We start from the raw sequence: 13970 nt of genomic DNA, 5'->3' as shown, positions 1-13970 counted from the left end.
CACTTATCCACCTTTCCCCGCCACATACTCAGTTTCTCCTCCTCTTCTGGCTTTTCTCCCGCTGCGTGAATGCTTAAATCTCTCCTTTCTAAAACAAATACATAAACAAATGAACAACAAAACTAATATACTTCCCCAAACCTTGCACTATCCTATTTGCCCCTTTCTCTTCACAGTCAAGTGTCTCAAAAGACAGTCTAAACTCACATTTTTACCACTCTACCCACCTCCCCAATTCACTAAGCAACCCCCTGTAATCTAAATTTTACCTGCAAACACAAAAGTGCTCTCTCCAAAACACAGATGACAATCTTAACTAAAATTCATGCAGAATTTACTAGACCCATCAGTTTATTATTGACAACCCTAATTTTAAAATGCTTGTCTCTTGGCTTCAATAATAATATTGTTTCTTGGTGTTCTACTTTTTTGGGCCTTTCTTTACAGTCTATTTGTTACTGACTGTGATCTGCAAAAAGCCTCTGTATGTGATATAGCAGTTTTAAAAACATGGGTGCTATCATAGTCAGCTTGGGCTTCCATAGCAAAGGACATGACTAGGCGACGTAAAGAACAGGAATTTATTTTATCACAATTTTGGAAGCTGGAAGTCCAAGAGCAGGGTGCCAGCATGGTCTGGCTCTGGTGAGAACCCTCTTCCTGGATTGCAGGTGGCCATGTTTTCACTCTGTCATCACATGGATGAAATCTCTCGTGTCTCTTTCTCTTCTGTACAACCAGAGTTCCACACTGATGGCCCCATTTAACCTCAATCATGTCCTTATGAGCCTGACCTCCAATACAGTCATCTGGAAGCTTAAGTCTTCAACGTGAATTTGCGGGGGACACAATTCAGTCCACAGCAGCCAACAATAATATTGTAAGTCAAGTATGGTAAAACTGAATGTTATGTAACAGTAACTGTGCACGTACAAGAACTCTAAAGTGACAAAGAAAATGGATATCACATTAAAATATCAGGATACAAAGTTTTATATATGTAAAATATGCATATTAAACAAAAAGGAAGATATCATAATCATAAGAGGAGTGATGTTCAAGTAAGAGAGTTTATTTCTGAACTCTTTGTTAGAAATTTTTAAAAAATAAATTTTCATATAAAAAATATATAAACCAAAAGCTTCAACCAAGAAAAAACTAGGAACAAATCTAACTTTGTTTGTTTCCTGCTTACATCACTGCCATTCATATTAACTAGGATATAGGCTATTCTGCTGTAACATAACTAAGAATATAGTGACTCACACAAATGGGAATTTATTTTTCTATTACGTAATAGTCCAGGGGTAAACAACTGGTCCCAGGAAGGTCAACTCTTCTTCAGTCCAGGGACAAAGGTTCCTTCTTTCTTGTCCCACTACCTGGGGGGCACTGCCCTTGTCTGGATGTTAGAAGTTGGTTTACCAATACCTCATTCATAGGGGTGGAAGGAAAAAAATATGACAGGCAGATTCTTAATACAAACATGGTTTAAAAGTTGCACACATCACTTCCACTCCCATCCACTGGCCAAAACTTAGATATGTGGCCTCACTTGGCTACAAGGAGCCTAAGAAATAGTTTCTACATAGGAGCTATGAGCCTTGCTAAGTATCAAAAGGTGGGAGTGCATACGTTCCATTCTGGAACAGTCATCTCCCTTCTAAAGGGATGACTCTAAAGCCTCATACAGTTAACTGAATTCAGCTCTTAAGTCTACGATCTCTGAGTGACGCACAATCCCTTCAACAGATACCAATTTGACTCTGGCCCAGCCCAGTGACCTCTAGATAAGTAACCTTTGCTCTCTACCACCACCATCACACCCACTGTGTAACGGAATGCAAATAAGAAGAATGCAACTAAGTATTCCATTCTGAAAATAAAAGAATGGCAAATACATATTCTTACCAATGATGAAATACTGCTCACAGTAATGGCAAAGAATCCTGCCATACCAGGGGAGCAAGTCCCTTGGTTAAACTTACTTCTGTTCTCTCAGGGATCTCCTTTGTCAATTTGTCTGCTAGAACCTGGCTTTGCCTCTGGAGGCATCTATCTTTCCATTATCCTTTATGGCCCTATATGAAGTGGACATGGGAGAATATATGTTCCAAAGAGGCAGCAAATTGCTGATACAAACTTGGGGGTCAAGGGTTACTTTAGAAGTCAATGTCAAACCACCACAGGCTTTTCAAGGAAAACTTGTAGCATCTTTGACAACATAATCCTCTCAAAAATTCAATATGCCATTTGCCCTCAGTCAGTGCCATGTGAAAGGAACCACAACTTAATATTCAGTGTGCTCGTAGGTATCAAGCTTGTCATGTTTCCTATTTGCTGACCTCGGTGGCAGATCCATCTCTCTCTCGATTTAAAATTAACTACCTTGAGGTCTGATTCACAATGGAAGGATTTACCATCACACCCCATTTTCACAACAGCATGCCATGTGATTTGAGATAGTCCTTCCTGCCTGAAGGATTTCAAGCTCAACCATCTGATTTGCTTTGGCCAATAAAATATGAACACAAGTAAATCATACCACTTCCAAACAAATGGTTCTAACATATTTCTTTTTCCTTCTTCCACAAAATAGCAATGTCCCCCCAAAAGCCGATTCTTTCAGCTTGGAGTAACACAGGATGTGAAACAGAGTCATAGACATGTCGTGAGTAAGAAATAAACCTGTGTTGTTGTAGGGAACTAGGACTCTGCATTTGTTTTTGTTTTGTTTTGTTTTAAGTATATTTTATTGATTATATTGTTACAATAGTTCCAACTTTTCCCCCTTTTCTCCCCTCCACCCAGCACCCCCTCCCCCCACAACCCTCCCCCCAAGTCCATGCCCATGGGTCATACATACAAGCTCTCCCACTTCACCCTTTCATATATTCTTCTTCTCTTTTTTTTAAATAAATGATTAATTATTTTAACAATAAAAAATAGCAATCCCTCCCCCTCATACTTAAGACCCTTTATAATCTTATAAAGGACAATGGGCAAAGGTCTCGAGCTCCTCTAGCTGCTTCAAGCTGGACATGGTCGTCCTATATTTTTATTTGCTAAATCTGGCATTTCTAGGTGAGATCCATATGGCTAACAAGTGAAGTAAAGCCCAGCCTCACTAGTAACCAAAGATGCACATTAAAACTAGGAGCTACTGCCCTGGCAGGGTAGTTGAGTTGCTTAGAGCATCATCCTCATACACCATACACCAAGGTTGTGGGTTCGATCTCAATCAAGGTACACAGAAGAATAAACCAATGACTGCATAAATAAGTGGGAAAACAAACAGATGTTTCTCTCTCTCTCTCTCTCTCTCTATAAAATCAATAAACTTTAAAAATGATATTAAAAAAAAACAACTATGGTATACCATTTTCTGGCCATTATATTAGCAAAGACTATGAATTAAGGGTTTTATTGAAAAACCTTTGTTTTTTCCATTGTACTACAAAAGATCACCAAACCTAAGATTCTCTTTCGACCAGCTCACTAGGCAATAAAAGCCCAACTATTCACTGCATGTGTACAGAGAAAAAACACATTTCAAATCCATTATTTCATACTGTAGATAGATAGCACAGACATAATCCCAGTAATCATATTCAAGCATCAAAGATAACTTTTCCCTTAAAAATGTACCTGTTTAAGTATAAATTTATAAAATTCAGATGATGAGGATAAAAACGTTTGAGTATCATTTAGCAGTTAAACAACAGCTTTTTAACAAACAGTATCATAATACTAATTTTAATACTGGGTTAAGATTAACCTCTTACAGTTAACTATCACAGCAGGTCAGAAATTGGGACTGCAAACAGAAACAAGAATCAAGTGTCACATTTTCAAAGAGGCTTTACATAAAAATGCTTTCTCTAAATAACCAATATAGCTTTATCACTGGATAATAGCTGTCTGGAAGTCAGAGAGGTTAAGTCACAAAAGATTCAGGTTAAGGAAGGAAGGGTTGCAAATAAACAGGACAGCACCCTTTTAAAAAAAATCAGTTTATTCCAAATGTAAATAGTGCATGATATTTTAAATGATAACTCAATATAAAAAATAAAGTATACCAAAAACTTATTTTACCTTTTCTCACTTCAAAGATAAAAAATGCCCTCTGAACTTATTTTAACATCTCCATAGAAAAATAATTTTAAAACTAAAGTATTACTTCAAGAGATTTAGAAAAATATCTACTTTTTGTTACAGTTCTGGTAAACGGTCCTAAACAGCTCTTTATTTCATTGGAAAGAATAAAGTATTATACAATAAATACTAAACCAAAATACTTAATATAATGGTATTATGATATAACAACTCTGGTAAAATGATCTACAGACACTAAAGTGATTTAGCCTACCTTATATAAAAGACAAGCAATAAACCTTATAAAATGTTGATAAGAATAATCACTAGCTAACTTTCAAAAAGCTATCACTTCTAAATGTACCTCTAACAACAGCAAAAAAAAAACAAACCAAACTTCTAGATCTGTAATTCAGCATCCATCAAAACTACTTTTGGCAGGCTTGTGATGACACTCCCACAAGAGAGAAAAATAGACACACAAGTAACACAGCTTTCACCATAATATTTAACACATTCAATTTCCATAAATAATGTTACTACCTTTTTAACTACATATAAAAATAATGCTTGATGCAACTTGGGTCCCAAATATTATATAATCCTGAGCCTGATAAACAACAAATGATATTCACTGCACTTATTCATTTTTTTGTTTTATTTCTAAGAAAAGCAAAATCAAATGCATTATATTAGCACAACTGCCAACATGAATGTTTGACATAAATGTGGAAAATAAAAAGTACCTATTCTCCAACTTCAATGGAGGAAAAGATTATTCTTTGGCTCTTGTCCCAAGCTGGGAACAAGTAACCACAGAACTAGTTTTAAATATGCCCCAGTCAATCAATATTTAAACTCTGCTCAACATTTCCACTTAAGCACCCAGCTAAGAAAATCAGCCAATTAGGAACTACCCCTCTTCAGTACCCTCGCTCCTCAAAGCCCGCCAGTCCCCTCTAAATTTAAAATTGGCCAATCCTTAAACTGTCTCACTTTTGAAAAAAAGCCAATCCTAAACCTCAAAATCCTATCTAAGTGCATCTCTGCCTATTCGGAGGACTATATTCTGCAAGCATAGCTCTCTTTGCTTAACAAGTATGAAATTCAGCTTTCTTTCAGCTATGCTTGAGTAATGAACTCTTTCCTCAGTAATACAATAAATATTATGGTTACTTGGATATTAGCATTTTTCTTCATGGAGGTGTGAACCAAAATATCTAAAACGAGCTACTAATATCCGTTTTGGGATCCTAACATGGAGCCAGGATGCTACTAGGGAAGTCCGACTTACTCACGTCCGCACCCAGACGAGGGTCAGACATTTGAACTTCCGCACTTGCCTCAGAAGACTGTCCTGGAACTTGTCCTGCCTGGTGTACAGGTCAGTGCTGACCTCAGAGTTTCCTTACCTGGATCTCACTGATCCTCTTTGAACTAGTCACCACACCGTGTTGGGTAGCCAACAGGAAAATTTTCTTTTGTTCCAACTTGTAGTTTTCGCTTTGACAAAACCCTGCCTTTCTTGTTTTCTCCAGAGCTCAACTGGAGTTATTTGAATTTGTGTCTCTTAGGTTATAGTACTACCCTCAAATAAAGGCTTTTTATTCTTTACTACAACCTAGGCATTTTTTGGTAGACAGAGGTAAAAAAAAAAAAATTGTTACAATAATTCAGTTTTATGTAAAGTAGGAATCTTCACCTTTTAAGTCTAATACCTTCTTACCCAGTCACCAGTGCACTAACAATGGGTCTTTTTCCTTTTCCTCTCAATCCCAGACCCACAATTTCATGTTATCAATGGTCCAAATCCAGGCAATGGGTGTATTATATGAAACATTAAAATTTCCAACTACATCAGGAATGCAATATCATCAAATTTCTTCAAACAAAATAATAACTGATTAAATATTTAAGTAGATACTCTTTTTGCTCTAATGAAAATGACAGTGTGGCTTAGTTTTGTGACATCTGAAAATCTGAATTCTAAATCCTATCTTTAAAATTGACTTACTTGGGTAAACTGATAGTCTCTTCTTAAATTTTACAACATAGAAAATAAAGTGACATTTACCAACTCCTACCACCTCACAAAAGTGATGTGTTCAGAGTAAGATGAACTCTTAAATGTTTCAGAAAATAAAGTAAAAACCAACCATTATGTTATGATTTTATTTGTTGTTCAAGCCAAGTCAATCTGAGGTTTACATCAGCATAAAAAGTAAGAGAAACAGCCTCAAAATTGACATGAAAGATGGCTAAAGAGAGTAATTAGAAATGGGAGTCCTACCCAAATATAAATCCCTTTATCAGACTGGCAAAGTGAATCATGCTGGGTGGGCTGCCTCACCCAAGTATGTATACTCAAATACAGCCAAGAGCCATCTCTTTGGACTGCTTTTGGACTTAGTATTCTCAAAAATAAATTGGAAATAGCAAGTAGTGCTGTCTTATAGCTACCAAAACTCAGTGATGTTGCCACCCAAGTCCAATCACAGTAGTATTACAGACAGTGAATTATCAATTGACTGAAGTGACAATATTAAGTAGGTGTGGAGGGAAACCAGTGTCCCCCAAAATATGCTATTCTGACATTGATTATTGGAATTAAGGGTACTTAAGGAATAGCAGGTGCAATGATGCTCTGACTCTCCTTTTTCCTTCCTGAAAGCAAGAGACAAAAAACTTTCCTGTCAAATGTACCCTCCCTGTACCAGAAGGAAGGAAGAATTATCACCAGAGACAGGAAACTGAGGAGAGAAATCTGTACAAACAAATCTTATTAAAACTATTATCTTCCTAGTTACTTGTTACCATATACTACCTCTAGCCCAAACCCCTGTATCTTTTCAATTTCACTAATTTATTGTTTTTTTGTCTAAAATGTATAAAAGCTTCCTGCTCTGATCACTTCTTTGGGACCTCATTCTCTTGTGAAGGCTACTATGTACATGTAGAAGTTTAATAAAATGTGTGTTCTTCTCTTGTTAATCTGTCTTATATCAGTTTAATTCTTAGGTCCAGCCAGCGACCCAAAGAGGGTAGAAGAGAAGTTTACCTTCCTTACAGCGTCAAGAGACCTACTTAGTTAGGTTAGGCAGATTTGGTGAATTTATCCAGAAACTGTCAAATTTATTTATTAGAGAAGATTAACTGGAGTAGTGGCATAGGCTTAGAGAAAACAGTCAAAATTACATTATGATTTGGGTGACTTTAAGTAAGTTACCTAATATCTCTGAACCAGTTTCCTCATCTATAAAATATGAATAATAAGCCATTTCACAGGACTATCAGGAAGACTAAATAGGATAGTAATAAATGGAAACTTTAAAAATGTTCTAATCAAGACCTCTGAGTCCTAGATTTGTTTTTGTCACTAATTTACTGTAATATATATGGTAAGTCATTTGACCCAAGTTTGTTTCCTCATCTGCCAAATAATGAGGATAATTCATGCCCTACACATGTCATGGGCTGTATGACAACCACCTATGAACATTAATGTGAAAAGATTTTTGAAATATGTAAACCATGTAACTATAAGATAATTAATTCAATATGTACAAAAATGCAGGAGATTCAGACTAACAAACCTGTTACAACCCAGGATTATATAATGTCCAAATTAAATCAATTTTACTAAGAAAAGAATTTCATAAAGAAAAACCAAAAACTAGATATATTGGCAACCAAAAATATTCAATGCTAATAGCTACAAAAATTACTTTCCATGCAATGAATGAACCAAATTAGATCAGTTCTCCAACAAACTAAAAAGAGTTAAATACAATCTTTTATTGGAGTCAGTGTTTGCTACTTACAATCACCACCTCAATTTCTAAAGCAGGGAAGGGAGAGGAAGGGGAAGGAGGAGAGGGAGTTATATATTGCAGGGTTTCTCAACACCAGCTGTACAGACATTTTGAATTAGATAATTTTTTGCTGTTAGGGTTGTCCTGTGCATTGTAGGATATTTAGGGGCATCCCTGGCCCCCACTAACTAGATGCCAGGAGCAGTACCCCCCTATATACACACACACAGTTGTGACAATCAAAATGGTGGCCAGTCACTGCCAAATGTCTCCAGGATGAGTCAGGGGAGGGGACAAAATCATCCCCGGTTGAGATCCACTGAGCTAAATCCCAGTACTACATTCCAATATTTATCCCACATTACTCTCTCTATAGACTGTTGGTTTAGAATCCAGCTTGAAACTAGCAGTTTTGCAATATAAAAACCAATAAAAGAATGCTGCCTGTAGGAATAACAACATTTCAAGAATTAAAAGATATAATAGGGAGCTATGGCTAAATTATCCCCTTCCATAAACACACAGTTTTTGCTTAATCCTCTAAAAATTTTCTTCTTGGATATTCTTTTAAGGAAACAACTTGGTCTCCACCTATATGGTAAAAAAAATCAGGTCTCAAATTATTAAATTCTAAGCAATCAAATATGAAATGAATCAAAATTAAGTGCTACTTATCTATTTAAATTAGTTAAAATATATTCAAACAATGTTAAGTAAAAATACAAACTAGTATTCAGCTATTACTGCAAATATGAGATATATATATATGTGTGTATATATATGTATATATATATACACACATATATATGAGTTGGAGATAATTCACAAAAATAAAGAAACCACAAGTGAAATTTTAAAAATCACATTTAGTGTGATTTTGGGCTAGACAGTTTTCTACAAGAAACAATTTCCATATATTTACATTTGTACTCTTAACATAAGATAGTAGTTTTTAAATTTGTTGATATAAATTTTTTAAGGAATTTGGATTTTATAAGTTACTTTCACATTTCATGTGATTCTATATTTCATATGGGTCAGTGTTAGAAAAAGTGTCTGCTGTTGTCTTCAAATAGGACTTACCATCACTCCTGCTCTGCTAGAAGCTGACACAATGAAAAAACTATCAACCTGAACTTACAAGTGACAAAGCCTGAGCAATCAACAGGCCATTTAAGATGGAATTCTACTTTATATCATATCTAATGTTCTTAAGGAGGCGAACTGTAATTGTGATACAAATAAATACTAATCATTTCAACTCCATTAACTTTAGGGGAGCTACAATAGTAGATTTAAAATTTTGTGAACTGCAAAATGAGATAGCACATCATCTGTACATATATTTGTGAAAGGTTCCTGTTTAAGGTTATTGGTGGATTTGGTTATTCAGATCAACTGTCCTACTAAAAGCTAAAAAAGCTAAAAAATATATAATTTTGTGTAAGAAAAAACTCTAAACTTAACCATAAAATCTATTAGTGTAATTTTATTGTAATTTAATCTTTTAATGGCTCAAATTTGAAATACTCATGTTAGGAAGGAATAAAATTGTGATAAATGAATTGAGGTATAGTATGCCCTAAAAGAAACATGTGGAAAATAAGATACTTAGTTTTGTGTGTATTGTTCTAGTTTCTACATTCTACAATGTTCCACATGTAAAGATGTAATCTATAATCCCACCTGACATATAGCACCAGATCCCCTTTCTATGACAAAAAATATATCTCGATGTTAAAGAGATGATCAGCAGAGAAACTCAAACTTATTTCATTATGTGGGACTTAGGTGTGAAAGGCTTAAACTGGTGGAAACCTGCCTAAATACTTCACACAGCCCCTCCATCACCCTCTATTATGCAAGCTGTGCTCCTCAAGCCAATTCCCTTATTTCACCAGTGAGCCCTGTCAACACTGAGGTAATAGAACTGGAAAAACTCATCACTCCACAATGATACTCAAATATCTGAATATATTTCATTTGGTAAAAATCATATCACTGCCAAATAAAACTAATGTAAATATAGTAAAAATATGCAAGATTTTGAGGACTTCTTTTGTTGAAAAGGACTGGGGAAGCCTCAAATTCATCCTGCAATTGCTTACGCATTCTTTTGCTCCTTTGACCCCTTCATGCCCTATTCCTTAAGTACATGGGGTGGAGCTGGCTACAGAAGGCCAGAAGGAACTAATCAGCATGCATTTATGCAGTTAGTCTACTCTAGTTTTTATTCCCTCAGGCTCTTCGTCATACTCAGCTCCTCCAAGAAGAGTGCTGTTGTATTCATCTCTGACTCCCAAAACCTAACCAAATGCTCTGCATATAAAGTCATTCCTAACATCTACGACATGGCAGGCACTGGATTAGGGACTGGTTGTAGAGAAGTAAAAGAGATACTGATCTCACCCTTGTGCAATCTCTTGGACAGGAGGTACTAAATACTGGCTGCATGAACAGAATCAAGTACTGAAAGACCAGTTAGCACAGCCCCATTTGCCTATGTCCTTTTTCCCATTGCCAACCAAGACTTAGATGAGGAACAAACAGTCTTTCTCTTCAGAAATAAAAACGCGTGTCTGCAGGCCTGACCATTCCCAAGTTCTATATTCATATATTCAACTGCCTTCTCAATATGTCAACATGAGGGTAGTTACAGGGATTAACTGTATGGACTCTGAAGCCAGACAGCATGGGTTTGAATCTCACAAGCTGGGTGACTTTAAGTAAATCATTTTTAACCTCTCTGTGCCTGTTTTCTCATTTATAAAATGGAGAGCATAATGGTTCATAGCACATAGAGCTGTTAAAAGGATTAAATGAATTTACATGTAAAAGTGCTTAAAACTCTGCCTACTACACAGTGTACGCTTACATAGTGCTTACTGTTATTAGGAGTAGCACCAGTACGAGCATTACTAAGATTATCATGCATCTGAAACTTGTCCAAAACAGAACTCATGATTTTCTTCTCAAATCCCTTTCACCCTTCTCAGTAAACAGCACCATTACCTTCCAAGTTCTTCCAGTCTAAAACCTAGGTTTTAGATAAACTCACATTAGTAAGTCCACACCAGCAGTTCTACCTTCAAAAGTATATCAGAAATTCGACTACTTTCTACAATCTCTGCAACTACCTCCCCTAGCCCAAGACACCACCAGATACAGCAGTAATTTCCTATCTTCCCATCTGCAATACTCCCCGCTCCCTGACCCTACAGTTAATTCTCCATCCAATAAAACTGGAATCAGATGCTATCCCCTTGATATAAACCTTTCAATGGTTTCCATCACACTTAGAATAGTCCACGGGGCCCCCCAACATCCTCTGCCACTACCTTCCTCCTTCCTTGCTGTGTTCTCTACACTGTTACCTTGCTCGGTCTTAATTCCAAGTCAGAGTGTTATTCCACCCTTGTTTCTACTGTGAGGCAGTATAGCCTTGTTTTTGGAGCATAAATTCTGAGGTCCGACTGCCCATCTGTCACATTTTAGCTGTGCAACCCTGAGCAAATTCTTCATCTTCCTGTGTCATTTCCTTATCTATAAAACTGGGAATATGAGTACTTACATCACAAGGTGGTTGAAAAAATTTAGTTTTAGAAGAGTACCTCACATATAAGCTCTACATAAGTGTTCATTGCTATTATTATTCCTCCCTGAAATGTTCTTACCTCCAGCTTTTCCTCCACTTCAATTGACCCAACTTGTCACCTCCTTTGAAAGGTCTCCCTGATGGGCTCTGTCTAAAAATAACCTGCCCTGGTCCCCCACTGTCTGTTGTCCTCTTACCTTCTTTTGCATCACTGGATCTATCACTATTTGAAATAATATTATGTACTTATCCTTTGTTGCTTATTTCCCCACTGAAACATGAACTCCATTAGGTTGGAGATGCTTGTTTGCTGCTCTGGTTCTGGTTCTAACTCAGAATCTGACTGCTAATGTACATATCTCTTATTTCTCTTATCCAGGCTAGGAAACCAATGCACACTTCTTAATAGTAATACCATACGTAGACAGCCTTTCATTTTCACACTCATGATCTTATTTGATTCTCAGAAAAGCAACAGCAGATATACAATCATCTCCCATTTTAGAGAGAAAAAGAAAATTCCAAGTTTGGAGGTCCTTGTCTTTAGACACAGAGCTAGCAACTGAACAAAAATTAGGACCCTTGTTTTCTAAGCCTCCACAAACTCAAATGGAAGGATATTAAACACTTGAACTGGATTTACAGAAATGTGACCTTTATATCTCCTAAGGTGTGTACAACATTCTTCCCTTCAAAGTTTCTGACAAATAGTTGTCATTTGAAAAGTATTATGGGAAGTACAAACTCATCAACAATGCATTAACCCTTGGCAAGCCAAAAAATTCAAGCAGTCAGATATGATGACTGTATATTCCAAGATTACACAGCAAAATCCCTAAAACTCACTGTATCTGTATTGAGTATAATGTACTAGTTTCAACACTCTAAAAGCTTTCTCTGCAAAACTCAGACAAAAGGGACCTGGAAATGGCCAAGATTGTTATGGTAACGCTACCAGTTATTTCTTGATCCTTGTTGCACCAAGTTCAGTGACAACAGTTCAGGCAGCCCAACAGGTTCAATAGTTGTAAGTAATCAAATTAGGGTGTGAGGCAAGGTGAGGAAGCAAAATTGTAAAACAGGTCACTATCTACAAGACCTTTGGCCACTGGCCATCACATTCTCAGAATAACCAGCTGTCTTTATAAGCTTTCTTCCGGCAAGTTTACATGTTTGTATTACACCACATGCTCTCACTGTTCCCATTCCTGTGGGAATGACAATTAGGAAGGCCAGAGGTTGCTTTACCGCCATTTTACACAAAAAGGAAACTGAGGCAGCAAGTGGTTATCTTTATAACTTGTCTTCAGCGATCTGGTAACTTGTGGAATCTCAAAGGAAGCCTGGATATGGAATATCCGAAGGAAACGTCTCGCCCAGACTTAACAAGGTCAAACTTCTAGGCTGAAGGAAATCCAAGTCCCTTCACCAATTAGGAAAAAAGGAGACTCTCTCATGCGGACCTTCCCCCTCATTGACCTAGCTCCAAGGCTCCTAAAGCCCGCTAGGCCCTAGAGGAAGGTGGGTGCCCTGCCCAGCGGGGTGTGGCCTCGCCTTCCGGCACTCCTGGCCCTCCCACCCCAGAGGGCGCGTTCCCACTCTCGGCGGGCACCTGTCCCTCAACCAAGTTCGCGGATCCCCCAGTCGCACCAGGATCTAACCAACTGCCACTACCAACACCGAGAGGACAAGCAGCATGACGAGCCTCGCAAGCTCGGGTAGCTGCAGGAATCCTCCGAAACTTACAGTTTTCCTACAGCGTGCGCGTCACGGCGAGGTGACGTCACGGGACCCGGCGTTCGGGAAGGTCAAACCGTGGGTCGCGGGATCACTCAGCCCCCACGGCTCCGCCCACAACGCGCCAGCGGAAGACACACCCCTTTCCTCAGGGCCCCGTCCCATCGCGGAGCACTGGGCGCTGGCGCAGGCGCAGACGACCTGCGTGGCCGCCTGCTGGTGGGGTTCGCGGGTTCAGGTGTCTGAGGTGGGGGCTGCTAGAGAGAGCTTCACTCACAGCTTGTGATCTGGGTCTGGAACAATAAAAAGAAGGGGGTGAAGACCCCGGGGAACACAGCAAACAAACTGTTGATCAGGGGATTTGGGTACGACGCCAGAATTGTGAGGCATATTTTCCAGAGGCACTGCTGTCCTTTTCTCACGTGTCGTTAAAAGTTCTCCACGTGTGGAAACAGGCATTTGTTCTCCATCAGGTGCCTGCGGGTCTTCGCCGGGAGGGGTCAGGGCTCCCAAGGGCCCTCGCCTTCGGCCCCGCCCCGAGCTTCACTCCAACCACACCCGCCCTGACTCCGCCCTGCCCCCTGGAGTCCGCCCTTCCGGCTCCAGCTAGCTGATCAGGCACAGGCCCACCTACCCTCCACCCCCATCCCGTTGCCGCTTTTAGCCTTTTCCTTTGAGATTTTACTGTCTCCAATTTTTACTGGATTTCCCGTTTTGGCTCAAGCTCCATA

The 13970-nt window shown here is 38.4% G+C and overlaps 1 protein-coding gene across 12 annotated transcripts in view; it reads right to left on the bottom strand.

The window, feature by feature from the left end:
- The window catches only part of ZNF438 (zinc finger protein 438), a 192419-nt gene extending 178687 nt beyond the window's left edge, over window positions 1–13732 (bottom strand). For 8 of the 12 annotated variants that reach the window (XM_090266651.1, XM_090266650.1, XM_090266653.1 and 5 more), the window contains exon 1: window positions 13249–13720. The gene's annotated coding sequence lies outside the window, so the exon portion shown is untranslated. Of the gene's footprint in view, window positions 1–13248 lie in introns of all 12 variants that reach the window. The other 4 variants (XR_016509082.1, XR_016509083.1, XR_016509080.1 and 1 more) reach the window with 1 other exon arrangement.
- Window positions 13733–13970: the final 238 nt, after the last annotated feature.

Source organism: Furipterus horrens, unplaced genomic scaffold, assembly GCF_987537825.1.
Source record: "Furipterus horrens unplaced genomic scaffold, mFurHor1.1.pri manual_scaffold_2, whole genome shotgun sequence".
NCBI lineage: Eukaryota > Metazoa > Chordata > Mammalia > Chiroptera > Furipteridae > Furipterus > Furipterus horrens.
The sequence above is the reverse complement of the archived record's forward strand: the minus strand, read 5'-3'. Positions and strand labels throughout refer to the sequence as shown.